General features: G+C 44.3%; 1 pseudogene; it reads right to left on the reverse strand.

Moving 5' to 3' along the window:
• The window catches only part of LOC125479123, a 34,184-nt pseudogene extending 15,828 nt beyond the window's left edge, over window positions 1-18,356 (reverse strand).
• Window positions 18,357-19,014: the final 658 nt, after the last annotated feature.

The following is a 19,014-nucleotide window of genomic DNA, read 5'->3' on the forward strand; positions in this document are numbered from 1 at the left end:
GTACTTAGTTTAACTAAATTTTGTTTTCTTTCCCTTTTTTAGTTGGAAAGATTTGCTTTTTCCTTTTTATTTTTATGAAAATTGTTTACTTCTCAAACTTATACGCACTTAATGCATATATAAATCATGTGAATATATAAGCTAGATAAATTTAGAGCATCTAGATATTATATAAATTTGCATAGTTGGTCTTATGATCCTTGTGCGATATAAATAAAAAATGTACATGTACAGTCGTGAAAGTCGAATTGTGATGCTCCTGAGCTATAGGAAACAAAACAGTAACATTATACACAAACTATATATTTGTGACCGGATTAAAATATAGAATACAGAAGTGTTTAGGATAATGCAAAAACGTCAGAGAGCCTTGCACTCTTTTCTAGCAAAACCATACCCGATTTCATATATAAAATGAGGTACATGAGATGATGTAGTCTTTGTACTCTTTTCTAGCAACCAAAAATGCAAAAAAGGACTTAAATTAATGGGAGTAAGATTCTTCCTTCTAAATCTTCATCCCCTTCCTTTCTCTCTTATTTGAATAATTACGATTAAATCACATCAACGCTTTATGTTAATTTTTTAATAGCCAGAAGAAGACAAAAACCATCATCTCTTATTTGAATAGTTACCATTAAATCACGTCAATACTTTGTGTTAATTTTTTAATAGCCAGAAGAAGACAAAAACCATTTTGTGACAAGAGGGGAGGAAAAAGGATGAGAATAGGAGGAGAGATAATCCTACTCCAAATTGATGGGGAGATAATCCTATTCCAAATTAATGAGACCCCAACAAAAGTATTAGGCAAGATAATCCTACTCCAAATTGAACAAACCTACTCCCACTAGGGCTTTGAACTTTCCCCTTTTCGAGGCTTTATTCTTTGCCGGCCGGGAATCCTGGTCGCTCCAGGACTTCCTCAACCCTTTTCTGTTTATCTGGACTGCTTCTTTGGATAGCACTTGACCGACCCTGCCAACTGGCCCGGGACTTATTTACTCGGCCCATAGCATTTGACACACTCTTGGGCCGAGCGCAACCTGCTGCTCGGCCCAACAACATTATTTTAGGCCGAAACATTGCCCCCTTACTTCTGAGGTCGACGACTGTCAACCTTTTGGTTGGGCCTCGACCTTGAAGAAGTGGAAACGCCTGTTGCTTTTCGGACTATTTTCCTTGATGACCATTACTTATGCTTATTTATGAGACATGATTGCACTCATCTCGTTACCCCCAATGTACAGCCACGTGTCGATTCTCCATCGGTCTTAACTGCTTTCAATCATGGCCCTCGAAAACGTGCATCTACCGAAGCGTCTATTCCTCATTATTGCATTAAAACCGCCGCCGCACGCAATCGTGCGTCCTGAAACCTCGATCCTATCCTCACAGGTTCCCAAAATATCCGAAATGATTGGGACCTTTTCCTGGTTAAATTTCCCCCCAATTCGAACCAGTGCTTTTCGAATACCAAACGTTTGATCTTCACTCTGAAAGGCCTGTAAATACCCAAACTTTGCCATTTGCATCCCACGCCTTCAGAAATTTCGAATCCTTCCTTTTATCATTCTTGATTGTTCAAGTAACTCCTTCCAGTTCGTCCTTCTACAATATCTCCTTTTCAAAACCAATCTTCTTTCCTTTCTACCAATGGCCTCCTTTATTTCGAAGCTCTCTGACGAGTGCAATAAGTGCAAGGATTTCATCGATCGGAGCGCCATCAAGACGCTACGCTTCGAGAATGACATGGCCACTACTCATCAGATTCTGGGCCCACTCTTCAAAGATACAGTGTCGTCGTGCATCACTAATCTTCTCAAGGAGCAGTGCCTAACACCCCTGCTTCAGGGGTTCGACTGGTCGAAATGGTGCTTGGCTCGGCCTCAAGGAGCTTGGCCCTCGACCACCACAGCCTGGGCCGCCTGGGTCGACCGAATAAGAGCATTCTTTGGTGAGGAGTGGAAAGCTCTTGGTATCTATGATGCCATTATTCTTTCGACCATGGAGATTGCCATGGATAAGGAGCTGCTTATGGCGGCCCTGAGTTTATGGCGTTCGGCCACCAATACCATGATCCTGCCTTTCGGCCCTCTCGGCCCCATATTCCTCGACATTTTGGCCATCTTTGGGACTTCTCCAACCGGCCTTCCCATCGATGCCGCCCTTTCCGGATGCCCTTCTTCTCTCGACCTAAATGCGTTATTCAACGAACGGGCCGTCGAGACGCTTAGTCAGGGCGACCGGGAGCCCTCAAGGGAAGAAGTTCAGAAGCTCTACAAGAACTTCTTCAACTACAACACTCTCATCCTTCACTTCGTCGGCCGAGGCGAGGAAAGCCTTAGGAAGGGAGAACACGAAACCTTCCTCTTCTACTGGTACAACAAATTCATTTGTTGTACCAGGTCAAACAAATGCCTGGTCGAGAACATGCCGGTGGCCCAGGCACTGGCCATTGGTCGCTCCTTGGCGTTCAGCCCGGCTATACTCGCCAACCTTTACCGTTGCTTGGCCGAGACAACGATTCACAAGATTGACCCGCACCAGAACGAACCTCTCTGGGTGTTCCAACTCTGGTTGCAGGTCTACTTTTCCACCCTTCGGCCGGAGGTTCCTGTTTTCCGACGATCGACCACCCTCAGCCTTCAACTGGCCTCTCGACCGGCGCCTCCTCACAGGGCCGACGAGGTCCTTAAACACTTCCTCAGCCTCGACGTCCTTTCGGATGACGAGTTCCTGGTATGTCGGCGCCAGGAGTACCCAACCTTGATCAGGCTCCCCACGGCAGCGTGGGCCGAGTCCGAGGATGCGGTCGTCCATCAACGTTGGGGGTCATTCGTTCTGGCTCGCGATCTTCCTCTTGGTTGCGATGCCCGCCAAGCCAGATGTGAGGTCTACCACCCCCATTTTGTCGCCCGGCAGCTTAGCTACCTCCAAGGCTGCCTTGTACCCCTGCTTGCCTCTCGGTCCCTCTTGAGTCGAGGGCGTCTTTCTGGTTCCTCTGAGAGGGAATGTAAGACGTCGGAGCAGGAGTTTCAGGAGAAGTGCAAGAAATTCTGGCTCCGGGCAACGGTTTCTGAATCCTTGGGAACCGATACCTTCGGGGACTGGTGGGAGGAGTACATCAGCGACTTCTTCGGCGTCTCGACCGAAGACGTGGTAAGCAGAATCTTCGACGACCGGCCCAGACCAGCGCCCTCGGCCCAACCTAAGGAGTCGATCCAAGGTATATTGTCCTTTCGCTCTTTGTATTTCAATTGCTTGTCCTCGCTTATTAATTACTTTGCTATTTCAGGGGGTCGTGTGCCGAGGAAGGTAGACGTGGTCGTCGCGGTGGCGAGGTCGAAGACATCGGCTCCTACGAAGAGGACCATCACCACCGAGCGGACAGTCCCCTCGAAACGCCCCCATCGAGAAGCCGAGCCGGAGGATGATGCTCCTCGTCCTTCTAAACGTGTCAAGAAATTGACGAAGAAAGGCGACCGGGAGATTCACATTGTTCCCATTGATACCAAGGGGACAATTGTTCCTGTCGGCTCTCCTTCTGTACCGGCTGCCCCAGCTTCTCCAAACCCGATTCCTTCAGCCGTCTCCCTGCCCGGGACCACGGCCGATCCAGTCGTCGTATCAGCTCCAGCTTCGGAGCCGGTCGTGGCGCCTGCCGTGGGGGAGTCGGCTGCACCTGTCGAGGCACCCTCCACTCAGCGACCGACGGTCTTTCTGGAAGAGGTATAATTCTACTTCCATCCTTTGTTTCTTTAGGCCTCTAGTCGTAACGAATTTTTTTTTTCAGGACGTCGAGAGCGAGAGTGACGAAGTCCCGTTGGAGCGCAGTCCTCAACCAGCCAACACTCATCCCATCCATCCTCTTCCGGTGGTCGAGGCGACCGCTCAACCGCGTCGTCATGCGACGGATCGCGGAAAGAGGCCCATGGCTGACCCTGAGGCAACGGCGAAAACGCCGATCCATCCGCAGGATGAGGATCTCCCCATTCCTCCGCAAGAAGTTTCTTCGGCCTTTGTAAGTCTTGTTTCTTTTGCGTTGATCTTATCATGACACATGTCCTTAAAGAACTATTAAATGTCAGGTGCCCGAACGTTCATTTCACTGATAATTTTATGCGCGACGGGCATTGTCTATATTTCCTGGCCACCGTCGTGGCCATCAAAGGTAGATAACCTTCATCGGCCGCGTGAATTGAGAAGCGGTCTAAGGCATTGGGCTCGGCCATTAAGTTCCCTGGGTTCGAGCAATGACCCAGAGGGCATGGCCGAAGTCTCCTCTCGGCAGGTCTAAAACAATCCCTTTGTCATGCACTATGTTACGATGTCTTATTTTTCTTCACAAAGTCTTCCCTTTATGTGCAGCCATCGTGGGAAGTGGAGCTCGACGCTCTTCTTCAGAGCACGACTGGTGAGGCCGGCTCCTCTGCTGCTTCTGCTGAACCAGAGGGGACCATGCCCGAGGCTCAAGCCTTCGTGAAGCTGCATGAAGTCCTGTCTCTTTCTACCTTCCAGGTTCTCAGATGCAAGGGTCTTGACTCTGTTGGGGAGTGTCTTAATGACCTTGCCAGCGGCGGTCACCTGAGCACGGAGCATATATCATTCCTCACCGACCTTCTTGAGCGTACTCGGCAACACTTCAATATTTTTGAACGAGCACTGCAGGCCGAGGATGACTTGAAGGCGGCCACGGTCGCACAAGAGGCTGGTCGAGTGGAGATGGAGGCAATAAAAGCCAAGAAAGCGAAGCTGACTGAGTTTGATCGCCAGATTTCTGACCTTCAGCGTCAAGTTTCTGACCTTCAGCGGCAAAGGTCTGCTGCCGCTTCAGAGCTTGAGAAGGACTTCGAAGCCAACAGGGCTCGGCTGACGGCCTTCACTGCTGGCGCACGACACATCCAGCAACTGCAGGTCAACAAAAAGATGAGGCAGGCTGAGATAATTTTGAGCGAAGAGAAGTGGCTGGAGCTAAAAGCTGCCCTTGAGACTTTCCTCCCCTTGACCCCCTAGGAAATTATCTTTGTACTCGGTCCTTTTGCTATTAATACAATGGTTCTTTTGCTATCGATACAATGGTCTTTTACTCTTGCATTTCCCATGTAATTGGATAGTATTTTTTTTTAAACTTTCCATTAATTGGCAATTTGTGAACCGAACCTGTCCGATCTCTGAGATGATATGCCGCCTTGCCGAGAACATTGTGAACGATGAATGGCCCTTCCCAAATCGGGGGTCTTTAATCCCTACGGGCAACACCGTTTGCCAAACCAATTCTCCTTCGCCGAACGTCTTTTGTCTTACACGCTGGTTATACGCTCGTTCGGCAATTTTCTTTCGTGCTATCAATAAATTACCCGCGTCGATTCGATCTTCTTCTAAGTCTTCTAATTCTTGTCGCATCGCTTGACTATATTCGACACTGAACAAACTACTCTGCTCGATTACTCGCAATGAGTTTATACTCAACTCGACCGGTAACATAGCGTCGTGTCCATAAGTTAACGCGTAAGGAGTGGTTCCAGTGGCCGACCGGGGTGAAGTTCGGTATGCCCATAATGCTTCATTTAACTTCAAATGCCACAACCCAGGCCTTTCTCTTACCGTTTTTTCGAGGATGCCGATCAGCACTTTATTACTTGCCTCGGCCTGTCCGTTTGCCTGAGGATAGTACGGTGTAGATTGCTCAAGTCGGATATTCAGACTTGCCGCGTACTCCTTAAACCTATCGGTCGTGAATATGGTGCCATTGTCAGTTATGATCGTTTCTGGTACGCCGAATCTGGTCACAATATTCTCTTCTACGAAATTGCATACCTCTTTGGCCGTTAATTTGGCGTATAATCTTGCCTCGACCCATTTGGTGAAATAGTCAGTCGCTACAATTATCCACGCGTGTTTTGCCGCCCCTAATGATGGCGTGATTTTGCCAATTACGTCTATTGCCCATCCCCTGAACGGCCATGGTTTAGTAACCGAGTGGAGTAATTTAGCTGGGGCTCTCTGCACGGGTCCATGAATTTGGCATGATATGCATCTTCGTGCATATTCGATGCAATCTTTTAATATACTTGGCCAAAAATAACCGTGTCGTCGAAGCAACCAGCACATCTTTCGTCCAGATTGGTGTGCCTCACAAATTCCTTCGTGTACCTCGGCCATTGCTTGGGCAGCCTCGTGTGGGCCGAGGCATAATAATAGTAACCCGTCCTCACCTTTGCGGTGTAACTCATTTTGGTATGACACGTAATTCGTGGCGAGGACCTTTGTTCTCCGGTCGTGTTTCCCATTGGGGTTATCGAGGTATCGCAACATCGTCTTTCTCCAATCATCTGGTTCCACTTCGACGGCACATACTTCTACTGGGTCTCCCCGTTCTAGTAGGGATGGGAGCGACATCACCCTTGTGCGTATTACGTGTTCACGCTGGAGAGTTTGCCGATTGATCAAGGCTGGGTACGATCGCAGACTTGTGGCTGCAATTCGGCCTAGCTTGCCCCCCGTGAGTTGTGCTCCGGAGGCGATCTGGGTGAGTTCGTCGGCGTCTGTGTTGTGAATACGTGAAATGTTCAAATGTGATCCGTTCGAATGACTCGGCCAGGTAGGTATCGACCATGTGATAGGGCGCTAAAGTACAACTCATGCAACGAAACATGTCGTTCAATTGGTTAATCACAAGTTTGGAATCACCAAGGATGAGAACGCAGGAGGCCTGTAGATCGTGTAAAACGTGGAGGCCCGATAATGAGGGCTTCATATTCGGCCTGATTATTTGTGCAGCCGAAATCCAACTTGAGAGAAAAATACCATCGGCAGTGGTCAGGCGACTGAATTGCAATACCGACACCCGCCGAGGTCGAAATATTGGAACCATCAAAATGCATAGTCCAATGATTATCGCGTGTGGTGACTAAACTGATGTCGACGTCGCCTCCCTTAAAACCATAAGGGGAAGGGTGTTGGGCCAAGAAGTCGGCGAGAGCTTGCCCCTTGACGGCCTTTTGGGGTACGTACTGGAGGCTAAACTCGGATAAGGCGAGCGTCCATTTCCCGATTCGGCCTTTGACGAAGGGCCGAGTGAGCATGTAACGAATTACGTCTGTTTGGGCGATGACCTGCGTAACTGATGGGAGCATGTAATGCCGAAGCTTAGATGCGGCAAAAAACAAAGCTAAGCAAAGTTTTTCGACAGGTGAGTAATTGAGCTCTGGTGAATTCAGATTTCGGCTAAGATAAATGATAGCTTGCTCACGCCCTACATTGTTATCTTGCGCGAGGAGACAACCAATGGATTCAGCGGCTACTGAAATGTATAATTTAAGGGGTTTGTCGCGACAAGGTGGAACTAGCACGGGTGGGGTGGAAAGGGCCACCTTGATTTGCGTGAATGCAGTTTGATGCTCTTCGCGCCATTCAAATTTGTCAGTATCCTTGAGTTTAAGGAGCGTGGAGAATGCCTTCATCTTACCGGCCGAATTGGCGATGAAGCGGCGGAGGAAATTTATCTGCCCGAGTAACGACTGGAGCTGTTTCTTTGTTGTCGGAGGTAGGGCGCTAATGATGGCGCGGGCTTTATTTTCGTCGACTTCGATGCCGCGATGATGCACCAGAAATCCTAGGAAATTACCGGCCGAAACACCGAAAGCACACTTGGTCGGGTTCATTTTGAGATTATTCTTGCGCATGCGAAGGAACGCTTGCCGCAGATCATCCAGGTGCGTTTGGCGACGTTTAGACTTTACCACCACATCATCGATATAAACTTCGACGATTGTACCGATTAAGTCGTGGAATATCATATTCATGGCTCGTTGGTATGTGGCGCCTGCATTCTTGAGGCCGAATGGCATGACTACCCATTCGTAAGTATCAAGTGCCCCAGGGCAGCGGAAAGCCATCTTGTGGACGTCGGCTTCGGCGATGAAAATCTGGTTGTAACCCGCATGGCCGTCTATAAAAGGTAGCAGTTCATGATTAGCCGCGGCATCAATTAGCAAGTCTGAGATTAGCATTGTATATTCATCCTTGGGAGTGGCCAGATTTAGATTACGGAAATCGATGCAAATGCGAAGGGCACCGTTTTTCTTCAACAATGGGATGATATTAGCCAACCATTCGACGTACCGAGCAGTCCTAATAAACCCGTCTTTTAGAAGCTGAACTAATTCTTCTTTAATGCCGAGTTGTACCTCAGTCGAAAATCCGCGAGGGGGTTGTCGAAAAGGCTTACACCCGTCCTTGATGCGTAGCTCATGCTCTACAAGGTTTCGATCGAGGCCTGGCATTTCATGGTAGCTCCACGCGAAGCAATCTCTAAATTCCTGGAGTATCTTACGGAGTTCGGCCTTCATGGACGGTGGGAGTTGCGCGCTGATAAACAATGTTCGAGGATCATCGGCCGTACCTACATTAACTTCTTCTAATGGGTCCTTAACCTGGGGCCGATGGTCTTCGAGTTCGGCTGGTGCGGCCTGAACTTTATCAAAAGATAGAACGGGGCCGTTATCTACTTCGGCCAAAAATTCGATTAAATTGATGCCGGAATTTGGGTGCTTGGTAATGGCGTACCAATGGGCCAGCAGATGTTCCATTGTAGATGAAACCGCGGCCTGACGCCGTGCTTGCTTGGTGTTATCAATCATCAGTATTGGTGACTAAATCTGCCAAGCTAAGTCTCGTCGAATCCTGTTGGACAGTCTCGGTGCCGACCTCAATCACTTTCTGTACCGAAATTCTTGTCGGCCGCCCATCCTCATTAAGGCTTTGAAGGGTGATGTAGCCGACGTGATCATCGTAATAGCGAGCCTGAATCATGTTGGTTTCAAATGGTTGGTTATCGGTTGGGTGGACTACGACCGATTTGCCATCCCAAAAGATGAGGACTTGGTATAATGATGAAGGAATGCAAATGGTTTGGTGGATCCAATCGCAGCCAAGTAATGCTTTATAGTCGGTCTTGGAGTCAATTATAAAGAATGCCGTCATGTGTTGACGGCCGGCAATGCTGACTTCCAACGGGAGCACTCATTTTGTCTGAGACTTGTCACCAACGAAGCTGCTCATAGTGATACCTAACGGAATGAGTTCATTATCAGAACGGCGTAAAGCCTTCATGACGGACATCGGCATAATGTTGACTGTGGCCCCACAATCGACAAACATTTTAGAAATGGGAAACCCTTCGATGTGATCCGTGACGTACAACTGCTTCAGGTGTTGGAGATTAACCGAAGGGGAACGAGGAAGCAGTTCGGCCAAAGCCGCCTTAAGGTTGTCCCCGTTTCGGACTTTCCTGTCGTCGTCGTTTGCGACGAAATCTACTTGTGTTGCTTCCTCGGCAACCACGTCCCCGTCCAAGAAATTTGACTAGTGGGTACTTGGTTAGAATTCAGCTGGTAGGACGTGGACCATACTGATCTCCATATGTTTGAGGACCGAGGGACCCATCGGATCGTGGTCGTCGTCTTTCGTAAAAGTAACCCCAGTATTAGTCGACAGAATATCCTCAATCGAACTTTTGTGTGCTTCGGTATGAACCGGCATCTGAGGCGTGTTGACCAAGTCGAGTCTGTCTTGGCTATTTTCCTCGACTATGTTTACTGCTGAAGATTTATGTTGATCTTGAGTTATACGAACTCGTTCTTCATCGGCGATACGGACGTTTTTCGTGTCTAGATATGTATCCAACCGTGCTATCCATTTTTCCTCGTCGGCCGTGAGGCCGAAGAGAGATACCGCCGAGAAAACTTCAAAATGATAGCGCAAATGCTGAAGGTCTTCGAGTGAAAAGGGTAATTCGGCGGCGTCAATATCTGTGTAAGGGTCGACCTCAAAGCCAAGGACCCGAGCCTCTCGTATATGTTGGAATCTAGCTTTAATCGCTGGGTCGGAAGTTTTCTGGATAATTTGCTCGGCATCCGGGCAAGTTAAAGCTAGGTCGAGGGCTTCCTGGCACGCCTTGGGTAGTCCGTACAAGTCATTGGCGGAATATTTCTTTTGAAACTCTCGCATGTACTCCAGGGATTCACTGAGGAATGGAGGGTGTAAATTGCGTCGTATCTTGATGATCGGCTCGCGTGGTGGTAACGGGGAAAGTTTCCTTTCGGCCGCTTGTCTAAAATGGTCGAGATGAGCTCTCGTCTCCCTAGGCTGGAGAAGGAGCTTGATACGTTTCTCAAAGCCGGGAGCTGCTACTTTTCTCCCTTCGACCAACTCGGTCATGATAGTCGGGGATGGCCATTCACTAATGCTTTCCACGGCCTTTTTCGGTTGCCACTGGTTGGCAGGGCTGGTCTGCGCTTCTCGTCGTCGAGCCATGCAATCTATCCGTTGACGACGGCGTTTTTTGAGATTTAGACAACGCCGTATATAGGTCGGTTGGAGAATTGTAACTGTACCAGCGTTGATTCGATGTCCTGGGTGGTTTGAAAGTTTTGCGATCAGCTGGTGAACCCGAACTGCTGGTATTGCGCGAGTAATAATCCTCATTATAAAAAGGTGCGTCGAAGTCGAGACGCCGCCTGACTGGGGCCTGGTCTTTCGACCGTACTTGTGGGCCGAGTCTATCAAACACTTGACGTCGTGGACCTTTACCAAGTCCCCTTTGTGATGTTGTAGGGGCCGTGGAGGGTGTCGAAGATGTCTTTTTCCCAGGTTCAACTGGTGTTTTACAATGGTCGCATAAAACCTTTGATTCATGAGTTTCGTCGGAACCCAACCCTGTTATAGTCTCATCGGTGGGTGGCCCCGAGCGTTCCGTAGGTGGTGCATTTGAAAATAAATCAAGCTTTAGTCTCGTTTGACTATTCCGTTTACGGATATGCTGCACCGGCACGTATTCGGCTTTTCCTTTGTTTTTAGGAAGATGGGCATCCACCATACCAATCGTTGTCGAAGGGAAGGGATTGACGTCGACCGCCATCTGTTTTTCCGAAAATTTCAACTTTCCTTTCTCGATCCAATTTTGAATTGTGTCTCGGAATACAACACAATTATTGGTTGCATGCTTGTTAGAATTATGGTACTTGCAGTATATCTTTCCCTTCAATTCATCGGCCTTAGGAATAGTATGTCCCATTGTCCCAGCTGAAGCTTGATGATCTTTGCTGCCAATAATTGATCGAAAATTGCATCGACTTTGGTGATATCGAAAGTGTATACTTTCGACGACTTACTCATTTCTTTGGCGGCCGAACGGGTTTTGGTGTCTTTGGAACTCACTTGAGCCAAAGCCTTGCAGACGTAAGGTTTATCTATTACTATCTCGGCCGTATCCACACTAGCATACTGAGGGTCCTCGCTTTCGGCCAATGCGTAGCTAACCGTGGGGTTCTTATACAATGTCCCCCGAGATGGTGACTTCGATATTTTTTCTTCTCGGAGCAGATAATCATACTGTTCAACGTGTTGAGCAAGTTCGTACATATCTCGGATGTTTGCCCCCAGAAACTTCTTTTTGTATTCCACATCCAATCTGTTGAGGGCGATCCTAACGAATTCCCCTTCGGGGAGAGGTACTCGGCACCAATTCCTGGCCGACTTAAACCTTTTTAGGTATTCCATTGGAGATTCATCGGTCGCTTGAGCCATCCTGGCCAATGATGATACAGACATTTCCATCCCTGGCCGATAGAATTGTTCATGGAACTTCTCGACTAACTCTTCCCAACTCTGCACGGAGTTGGGTGCGAGATTAATGTACCAAGCGAAAGTGGAGCCTGTTAGTGAAAAATTAAACAGCCGTAATTTATAGAAGTCACTATTGACGTCTTCACACTGCGCTGTGAACCGAGCCACGTGTTCTAATGAAGATAAAGACGATTCCCCGGCGAAAAGACTGAAATCAGGGATCTTAAACCTCGCGGGTATTCCAACCTTTCCACATAAACCGGGTATGGATGGATGAATTTTGGGAACTTCGGCCCCATCTTTAGGGCTGAGTCAATCATTCTCTGAACTTCGGTCATGTTTACAGAGGCGGCTTCTTCTCCCTGGTTTGGTCCCTCGGATCTATTGCCTGGTCCACCTCTTTTATCCAAGATGATTGGTTGTGGCCAGGCGGACCCTTTTTCGGCTTGCATCGGAACATTTGTAGAAAGCTGCCAAGGCTGGCCGACCTGGCCATCTTCGAAGGCTTTACTAACCAACAATTCAAGCATCCTGGTCTATGTGTCGTTGTTACTTCGTATTGCTTCCAATAAATCATTCATCTTTTGACCAATCAACTGCTCGACCTGTTGATATTGTTCATCAAGTCGTCTCCGAAAAAACGTCCTAGTCGGTGGATCAGAACCCTCCCCACCATCGTCGTCGCAATCTTCTACTATTCCTTCCACGAACATGCCGGCTGTTTGGTTAGGGATCTCTGAGTTGCGAGGTTGTCCGCCGAGATAGATTTCATTATCTCGGTGTGTCGCGCTTGTGGCCTCAGGCGGCGCAACAATGATCAGATTTCCTGCAGGGTGCAAATCCTGCCCAAGGCCTTGCACTGGTAAGTCAGCTGTTGACTTGCCCATGATTGTTTTCTTCTTTACAGACCGTGTCTCAATGGTCATGAACTCCGAAGGTTTAGCACAATGGTCCCACTGGGCGTGCCAAAATGTTAAACCTAAAAATTACAAAACCTACGTGGCGCGCAGGTCGAGTAACTAATAAGCTAACTATGTCCTTCGATTGAATGCGGGGCGTGCCAACTCGTCAGCCGAGCTTGACAGAGGAGTAAAATTGGTTGATGTCGCGTTGAGCGCGTCGTTGACTTCACTATCTTGCGATTGCGACCGAGGAAGGAACACTCTCGGTCTCTGGGTTCTATATCCTGAAGACAAGGCTACTAATTCTGCGGAGTTCACCAATCGTCGGAGCCTGATTCGGTTACTGTGATTATATTCGTGAGAGTATAAGCACGTCGAATAGAGACCAAACTATATGGGCACAGGTACTCAAATGTGATGTATGTCTTGATGGTAAATGTAGCTCGGCCGTCGGAATGCCAAACCCTGAAACTTACTCGCGAGTATCCAATCATAAAATCACTCGGCGTCCAGTACGCCGAGTAACACAATTCGTAACACCTAACTATGCCTGGAAGGCTAGCAAGGTGACCTCTACCAACAACGGCTCGAAAACCCTTCTCGGCCGAGACTTAGATAGGTAACCGGCCGGCCTCGACGCAGTGCTGTTTATCCAAACTGAAGGTGCTTCTCGGTCAGTTGATTCTGCGGCAGCAGTGCTGTTTATCCAAACTGAAGGTGCTCGCCGGGTGCCTCCACAGTGCTGTTTATCTAAACTGAAGGTGTGTCGGCAGAAAAAGAAAAAGGAAAAATCTCAAGGTATTGAGAGGTTTTGCGCAGGGCAATTGTATGCTGAATTGAAGGTCCTTTCTCGTTGCATGATTTCTTGTATTTATAGCACCTCATTCCTTGAATTGCATCCTTATCTGGATTGGGAGTACTTGTCCCGTTTCAATTCTACCTCGAATAAGCCTACTCCCACTAGGGCTTTGAACTTTCCCCTTTTCGAGGCTTTATTCTTTGCCGGCCGGGAATCCTGGTCGCTCCAGGACTTGCACGACCCTTTTCTGTTTATCTGGACTGCTTCTTTGGATAGCACTTAACCGACCCTGCCAACTGGCCCGAGACTTATTTACTCGGCCCATAGCCTTTGACACACCCTTGAGCCGAGCGCAACCTTCTGCTCGGCCCAACAACATTATTTTGGGCCGAAACAATTATGCATTGATATATATATACACACACACATATATATATGTGCATATATATATATATATTCATATACAATTGCAATTTTGTGTAAATAATTGAGATAGAGAGAGGTAGTAGGAGAGAGAAGAGTGTAATTAAAATAATGAAAAAGAATTGATTGATGTCTTTGGTCGGCATGAAGCCCTCAGACAGACAAGACAGGGCAGTGGCGCACACTGCACAAAGTTCTCTCTTAGTCTCATCGGTTAACAGTTAAATTTTTCACAATTTTAAGTATAACGTGTCCGTTAAAATTTTGATTTGAGTTCCGTTTGCGACGGTAAAAATAAGTATTATTCTTAATTAGTAAAATAAATGTTAAAATGTTAAAAAGAAAATTGGGGTCCCCTTGAAAAGCTTACGTGGCATCTTAAAAATATTTTAATAATTTCACTACTAATAAAAATAAAATATAAGAAAGCTCGAAACAGAAGTTCATATGAAAATAACAATAATAATAACAATTCTCATTATTATTTACTAGCCTCTCCGTACGCACTAATGTGCGTGCAAGAGACATTTCTAGATCACAGGCGTTACGCGTCCCTAAAGTTGTATTGCGTTAGTTTTTTTCATTGTAATTGTCAAGATATATTTTAAATGTATTGCGCAAAGATGAACTTTTTCATTACCATGCATGTCTTAAAAAGTCGTTAAGTTTTTCGTTTTCACTTTGCGTAAAGTAATGATTTAAATGTTACGCACAGTGAAAACGAAAAACATGATAACTTTTTAAGACATTATCATGTTTACAAAATTAAATGGTAAGAAATGTTAAATGTAATTGTGAAGATTTTGCATTAGTTTTTTTTCCATTATAATTGTGAAGATTTATTTTAAATGTATTGTGCAAAGATGAACTTTTTCTTTACCATGTATATCCTAAAAAGTTGTCATGTTTTTCGTTTTCATTTTGCGTAAAATAATGATTTAAATGTTATTTATGCAACTGTCAAACATGGGATTTTGAAAGCAAATTCCTACCTAAAGTTTATGAACAATAGTAAGTAGATATAAATAAAAGAAAAGTAGATGAAAACATTAAGTACTTGCCCAGACTACTATAAAAAACAGTAAGTAGACCTGCCAAGGGAAGAGCTGACACCTATACAAAGGTGTTCGTACTATAAAAAGGTAGTATTTTGTATGTTCCTACCTTTTTATGTGAGAGATATTTTTTATCACAGGTGCTACGTGCTCCTTAAGATGTGTTGTGCTAACTATTTTTTTTTTCTCATATTGCATCTTAAAATAAAATATATCATACATTGAAAATAAAAGGAAATAAAACATAATTAACTCGCATGTAAAATGTATGAGAAGAAAAAAAGACCCTTTGCACGTATGAAAGCACGTTAGAAAAGACTAGTAATGAATAAAGGAAGAAATACAGCAAGGACCCAAGATATTTCATTTGTATCATCTTTTCCTTGCGTTTATCTTATTAAAATTTGCTAAAAATGAGTTGATAAGTATGTGGCTTCATGATATAATATATACTATTTTTTCTTGACATATATGTTACACTTTCTCATTCCACCTGCAAACTGCTTTGTCAATTCAATAGCGCCACAACACTAATGCTTGTTTCCATAATTGCAAATAGAGTTTTTGAATGAGAATATGAGTTGCGGTGTAAATTGCATTATAGTATGTAGTAATTAAAATGCACATACATTGACAAAAAAATAAGAAGAAAAAAAAAAGTCATATCCAAAGGAAAATGCATCATTTGTAGCTTTCTTCACAGTTTTTTTCTTATGGGATTGCTTTGATTTTTCTTGTATTGTCTTTACTGCAAGCATGGAACTGACACCATTGTAGATGTGTTATTATTCTCAATAGAATGCAAATTTCATTCAACTTGGAGAAATACTATTTGAGCAGCCAAGCTTAAATTCTGCCCCACTACACTCATTTATGTGTGACCAAATCACTTGTCATAGATATTGCATTGCATTTTAAAGATTTGTACATAATATTTTAATTGATATTGACAATGAAATAAAAACATTAGAGATGACTACCTTAATTATTCTAAAATCTTGAATTAACATAAAGCAATGATACAATTAGATTACCGATTGTTACGCATTTAGAAGAAAAATAATAAAAATGAATCATTCCAAACACCAACAAAATGGAAAAGAGAACCGAAAAAAGGTCTTGAATCTTCAAGTTCCTCAGCCAAGCAATCCTTATTCAGTATCGCAAGCCAAAAGTCTTTTACACCTACATAGAATTTTGTCCACATACCATGTAATTCATATTGCATTCAGAAAAGGCTTTTTTCATATATAAAAAAAATACATAGCAAATCATATACAAATTTATAGCTAGAAAAATGGTGTGCACACTTACTATGGAGAACATCTAAAATTGAACTAAGAGAAATTAAACTATCCAATTATTATTACAAACTGGTTGGCAATCAGTATTAAGAAAAAGTTGCTTGACAGAAGACAATGATCTTTATTCTTCAATCCAACAATAAAATGAATAAAGTTTTAGACATAGCTTACCAAGGGAAAAAATGCAAAACAAAGAATCATTTACTCGTCAACTTGTCACAAATTTGTGTAGTTTTTTATTGTCTCCAAGTATATTTTGGCTCTCCCTCTAGATCGCTTTCTCTATCCCCATGTAGTTTATATTTAATTTAATTCCTAATAACATTTGGTATATATAGTTTATCAGTAATACAAATTGGAAATTATATAGACTTACAATGCCAAGTTGTCGACATATATACTTGAGCATTTATGATCTTCATCCCAATCGTCGCTGTCTCAGAGTCTTAGTAATTTGCACACCACGGTCACCTCAGACCATATTCGAAGACTGCCTTGAAAAAGAAGGAGCCGCGTTCCATCATAAAGGGCCAAGGGAAAACAATTTTTGGTTACAAAGAAACCAATCAAACATCTTATCAACCGCATAAAACCCCATATAATATGCAATTTTTTTTTAATCAAAATAATACGCCGATTATGCAAAAAAAAAAAAAAATAGTGAGAAATAAAAAAGAACAATACAAATAGATAAAAAGTACCAATTAACAGAACAAAGAAAGCTAATGTATAGTAGAACATATTTATGAGAAGACTTGGTTCTCTTGTGCGTGTGGATTACGTTCTCTTAGAAGAGGCCAAGGCTATGTTCTTGTTTGTGCATGTCCATGAGATAACTCACAACATTAAGTATATGAAGTTTAAAATTAAAAAACAAAAACACAACAAAAGAAAGCTGGGCAAATGGTGAGTAAGAGATCAAACAAACAGTGCGTGGTTGAATTACCTTCTTGGTTATCTTCTAGGGAACACCATCTTGGTTCTCTTCGGGAAAATTATGATAGTCTTACCTCATTTGCCCAAGCCTTGAAAATTCTGCCTTCTTGTTTGTGCATGTCCACCACTTTTAAAATCCCCAAATCGACTCTGAACTGCAAACCCATATTGTAATTCAATAAAACCTGAACAAAGTGAATTAGGATTAAACAATTAAATGTTGAAGAAGCATCAAATGAAATAAGGTGGACCAGTACCTATAAATTACATTAAAAAAGAAGCATAAATGAAGAAACACCAAATTGTAAGGTGGACGAAGAAGCACCAACAAAAAAAAAGAAGGGTACGTGTGGGGATGGCAAAGGATCGGTTTAGGAACGGAAATGCTATATCCATCCCCATAACCACGAAAATTAACCATATCCATGACCGTAAATTAACCATCGGGTATTATTCATAACCATACCCACCGGATAACGGATTCCCCATCAGTTAACAGTTATATCTATCTTTATTAGTACAAAAAATATATTCGCCCAATTGACGTATGATAATTTAGTAAATATTAATTTCGTTATTAAATATTTGATGTATAAAATGATTTAATTAAGGGAGGTTTAACGAAAAAACCCACGGTATTCTTCAACCCAAGACCTAAAGGTCAATTCCGTAATTTTACCAGATCACAAACAATAATAGAAACAGAATCTATATAAAAGCAGGAAAGAATAAGAAGTTACCTACTCCGGCAGGAGAAACACTACGTTTCCCGAAACGATAACGTTTACGGACTCGTCCATCATCTTCGCAAACTCAACACCTTACTCTTCGCTCTCGCATCCTTCGCTGCAAATCCGAACGAACTCCGATCGTGAAAAGGAAGTTTCCTGAATCTCCCTCAGCTTCTCCAACTGAGAAAGCCACAGAATCTTCTTCACGTTGCGAACCGAGATTTTGAACGGAAGCTCGACTGTGGGGTCCCGATCTGGAGGCGGAGGGCAGAGACCGCCGAGTAGAGCTGATCACCGCTAATATTGATGCCTTTCAACTTTTCCTGGAGCTTCTCCCCAACCGGAACGGTCAGGAATTCCGGGAGCTTCGATGTCAACTGGCGGTGGAGGACTCGGCGGAAAAATCCTTTCCGAAGGGTGTCCGTCGAGGTCAGATACTCCTTGTGGTAATTCACCTGGGCAGCATTCGGAGACACGATGGTTTGGTGATCTGCCATAACCGACGACGGTGGTGGCGCTAGGGACACTCTGGTGGTGCCAAATGAGCGCTTAGCAAGCGCTTGACGGAGCGTCATCGACGAGCGAGAAAGTAGAGAGAGAAAGTGAGAACCCAGACAGTGGGTGTGAATGAGAGGCTCTCTCTCGAGTGTTGAGTGTTGGGAGTGAGCTGCTGTTATTTATAGGCTGAGTGTCCGACGTAAGCGGAACTTGTTGAAAGATTGATAGTAACGTTTTGGAGACACGTCACAAATTTTTCGTGGCCAAATTCTTATTATAATTCCCTCGCTTAATACAATTTTTCTTTAATAATGTATAGCATTTGATAATTGAAAATAAATGATCCAACATTACAACAATTAAATCTAACAGATATTAAGTGATAAGTAGCATTAAAGCGACAACCGACCAACTTTTGACATTTATTTGACCACTTGTCATGGCATTGCAATAATTTTTTCAGCATGCATGTATGCCTAACCCAAAAAACTGAAATCCACTGGAAAGGAAATTCTTAACCATCCCAATAACTAAAGAGAAACAAATTCCACCGAAACAACCGATTAACGATTCAAGAAGCAAAACACCAGAAGAATCAAAATATGAAAGGAATTATAGGAGGAGGATGAAACAATAATATTCACCCTTCGAATTATATCCTTTTGCAAATTCTCTGAATAAGAATAAAAGAAGGGAATCTTAAACAAATGGGAGTACCCTATGCATGGGAATCTC

This window comes from the organism of the source record quoted next, unplaced genomic scaffold (genome assembly GCF_019419815.1).
Source record: "Pyrus x bretschneideri cultivar Hongxiangsu unplaced genomic scaffold, Pyrus_bretschneideri_v1 Contig28, whole genome shotgun sequence".
NCBI classification, from domain to species: Eukaryota; Viridiplantae; Streptophyta; class Magnoliopsida; order Rosales; family Rosaceae; genus Pyrus; species Pyrus x bretschneideri.